The sequence below is a fragment of the Triticum dicoccoides genome, chromosome 6A (genome assembly GCF_002162155.2).
Source record: "Triticum dicoccoides isolate Atlit2015 ecotype Zavitan chromosome 6A, WEW_v2.0, whole genome shotgun sequence".
In the NCBI taxonomy this organism is placed as follows: Eukaryota; Viridiplantae; Streptophyta; class Magnoliopsida; order Poales; family Poaceae; genus Triticum; species Triticum dicoccoides.
This window is the reverse complement of record NC_041390.1, coordinates 78,141,504-78,145,542: the sequence shown is the minus strand read 5'-3', so window position 1 is coordinate 78,145,542 and position 4,039 is coordinate 78,141,504. Positions and strand designations below refer to the sequence as shown.

Below are 4,039 nucleotides of genomic sequence, written 5' to 3'. Positions count from 1 at the left end.
GTGGAGGAGGCGGGGGCGGCGCGCTCGGGCGCTGGCGGCGGCGGATCCCGCGGGCTTGCGCGGGCCTACTCCGGGCCCCACGGGCCGCGATGGAGGGAGGCAGCGGAGGCGACAGGTGGCGGCGCGTGAGTGGACGGGGCGCGGCGGCGGACGCATCCGGCGCCATCCGGACGTGTCCGGCGCGGAGAGGGACTAGGTCTAGGGTTTCGGCACCGCGAATTTGGGAGGGGGAGGCCTATTTATAGATTCTGGGAGCTAGGAGAGTCCAAATGAGGTGCGGTTTTTGGCCACGCGGTCGTGATCGAACGGCCGATAGGATGGAGGGGGTTTGGATGGGTTTTGGGCCACTTTGGAGGGGTGTTGGAATGCAACACACACGAGGCCTTTACAGTTCCTCGATTAACCGTTGGAGTATCAAATGAACTCCAAATGGCACGAAACTTGACAGGCGGTCTACCGGTAGTGTACCAAGGCCGCTTGGCAAATCACAGTCCAATCCGAGAACGTTTAACACCCGCACATGAAAAGAGGCAAAAGGGGACGCCGGAGGATGTAGGAGTGCCGGAATGCAAAACGGACAACGGGGAAAATGCCCGGATGCTTGAGACGAACACGTATGCAAATGCGATGCACATGATGACATGATATGAGATGCATGACATGGACAAAAAGCAAAACAAAGACAAAACCCAACCACGAGGGAATATCAAAACTTAGAGACGAAAATGGCAAGAGTTGGAATACAAATATGGCAAGTTACATACGGGGCGTTACATTGTTGTTTTTTGCCTATTTTAGAGTTTCGCCGAAAAGCAATATCAAACGAAGTCCAAACGGAATGAAACCTTCGGGAGTGTTTTTTTTGGAAAAAACATGATCCAGAAGACTTGGAGTGGACGTCAAGGAATCAACGAGGCGGCCACGAGGCAGCGGGCGCGCCTACCCCCTTAGGCGCACCCTCCACCCTCGTGGGCCCCTCGTTGCTCCACCGACGTACCGTACTTCTTCCTCCTATATATATCCATATACCCCCAAACATCTAGGAGCACCACGAAACCCTATTTCCACCACCGCAACCTTCTGCACCCAAGGGATCCCATCTTGGGGCCTTTTATCGAGCTCCGTCGGAGTGGGCATTGATCACGGAGGGCTTCTACATCAACTCCATGGCCCCTCCGATGATGTGTAAGTAGTTTACTTCAGACCTTTGGGTCCATAGCTAGTAGCTAGATGGCTTCTTCTCTCTCTTTGGATCTCAATACAAAGTTATCCTCGATTCTCTTGGAGATCTATTCGATGTAATCTTCTTTTGCGATGTGTTTGTCGAGATCCGATGAATTGTGGGTTTATGATCAAGTTTATCTATGAACAATATTGGAATCTCCTCTCAATTCTTTTATGTATGATTGGTTTATCTTTGCAAGTCTCTTTGAATTATCAGTTTGGTTTGGCCTACTAGATTGATCTTTCTTGCAATGGGAGAAGTGCTTAGCTTTGGGTTCAATCTTGTGGTGCTCGATCCCAGTGACAGAAAGGGAAAGCCACGTATTGTATTCTTGCCATCGAGGATAAAGGAGATGGGGTTTACATCATATTGCATTAGTTTATCCCTCTACATCATGTCATCTTGCTTAAGGCATCACTCTGTTCTTATGAACTTAATACTCTAGATGCATACTGGATAGCGGTCGATGTGTGGAGTAATAGTAGTAGATGCAGAATCGTTTCGGTCTACTTGTCTCGGACGTGATGGCTATATACATGATCATGCCTAGATATTCTCATAATTATTCGCTTTTCTATCAATTGCTTGACAGTAATTTGTTCACCCACCATAATACTTATGCTTTCTTGAGAGAAGCCACTAGTGAAACCTATGGCCCCCGAGTCTATTCTCCATCATACAAGTTTCCAATCTACTTTATTTTGCAATCTTTACTTTCAATCTATATCATAAAAATACCAAAAATATTTATCTTATTATTATTATCTCTATCAGATCTCACACTTGCAAGTGGCCGTGAAGGGATTGACAACCCCTTTATCGCTTTGCTTGCGAGGTTCTTATTTGTTTGTGTAGGTATGAGGTGACTCGCGCGTGGTCTACTACTGAATTAATACCTTGGTTCTAAAAAAACTGAGGGAAATACTTACGCTACTTTACTGCATCACCATTTCCTTTTCAAGGGAAAACCAACGCAGTGCTCAAGAGGTAGCACGGCGGCTGGGCCTCGGGGCGCCTCGGGCTTGGCTTATAAAGCCTGAGGTCGGACGAGTCCGGCTCGGGCACGACCCGGTTAGGTCGGTGCACTTTTTAAAAAAAAAATCCTGATGCGAAAAAACAAACAAAAGAAATACTAAACGGAGTCCAAACTCCTGAAATAAATTTTCTGAAATTGGAGTTACAATTCAATTTTGTTAAGTTATTTTACTCTGCTTCGACATAAGATAGATGGAATCACGCTCTGTAGGATTTGAACCTACGACATCGGGTTTTGGAGACCCGCGTTCTACCGAACTGAACTAAGAGCGCTTTCATTCATTCAAAAAGAAAATCGTCATCTAATAATATTTCGGACAAGATGAACATTTATTTGGGCCTCTAATGCAATTTTGAAAAACGCATATTTTTCCTAATTCAAATAAAATAGCAATAAAAGTCCAAAAGAATTATTTATTTGTTTTTAATATTTTTACTCCAATATTCCATTTATTTTGGAGAAGTCATATTATCTCCTCTCATATATTCTAATATGAAATATTTTCAGGGAGAAAAATAATTCAAATCAAAGCGATCCTTGTTTCGATATTTGATAAAATTCAAATATGAAAAACGTGAAATCCCCAACTCTCTCCATGGGTCCTTGAGTTGCTTAGAATTTCGAGGATCGCAAAGAAAAAATGCAGTAAAATATGATATGCATGAATGACCTATGTATAACATTCCAAATTGAAAATTTGGGATGTTACAAAGAATTAATTATCACACTCGAGTGTCCATCATCACCCTTCCCTGTAACTTTTACCTCATCACCCAAGGGTAAACTTATGACCGATGTCATTCCTCATACTTTGTTTTTACAAAGCTTTTTGCCAATAAACGCCCACGATTTGTCCCTCTTCTAGCCGATGCGTGGCCAAATTAGCCGGGCGGGAAGGTTGCACGGTAAACAGCGCGGTAGCGCGGGAACAGGCTCACCGACGACACATTTGGCGCCTCTTGAGCCCATGACTGGGGTGCGGTGTTGTCAAGCATGCACTGGATTCTAGAATCCTCCGCTATGAACGACGTGACAAGACGTGGTGATTACAGGCCGGCCGGCCCCCATTTATTCCAGCGGCCATTTAACCTACCCTTGTGTCTCTTCAACCTTTCGATCGTGCCCCACCATTGCAAGAAGCACACCCACCACAAGAAATTCTTAGAGGGTATCCTGCGCGGCTCCAATGGCGCTCCGAACGGCTGCCGACAATGAGCAACAGTTCACCATGCGTGCCGTGGTGGACACCCACAGAAGGTTCATGGACCTCTCGGTGGTGTACACCAATGATCCGGTCTGGGCGGAGCACTCCATCCACATCATGGAGTTGTTGCTTGCCGAGGAGAAGTACAAGGTGGTCGGGTTCGACCTCGAGTACACCCGCGCTCCGGGTCTTGTCCCAAGGTCGTCGTCACCCAGATATGCGTGCGCCACCACGTCCTGTCTACCACTACTGCCTAGCCACAAGGCCTTGCGAGCGTTTCACCAGGTTTGTCAACAGCCCCCACTAAATGTTCGCTACGGTGGACATCAACAACGATGTAAAGGCGCTCGAGAATTCGGGCATCGCTTGCCAGAATCTTGTCGACATCCAGGGCCAATACAAGATCAGGGGCAGCAAGGAGCATGAGATGGACTCTGGTTCACCTCGCCGAGGCCATCATAGACCCCTACTACAGAGACATGAAGGATTCGTGCAACAAGGACAAGCATGTCTGGCACTCGGCCTGGATGGAGAAACTCGACAAAGCTCACATCGTGTACGCGGCTAAGGAGGC

General features: G+C 47.0%; 1 non-coding gene across 1 annotated transcript; it reads right to left on the bottom strand.

Moving 5' to 3' along the window:
• Positions 1-2,459: 2,459 nt before the first annotated feature.
• Positions 2,460-2,533, bottom strand: TRNAW-CCA. The gene has a single exon. It is a non-coding gene; the product is annotated as a tRNA-Trp (tRNA).
• Between the last annotated feature and the right edge of the window lie 1,506 nt (positions 2,534-4,039).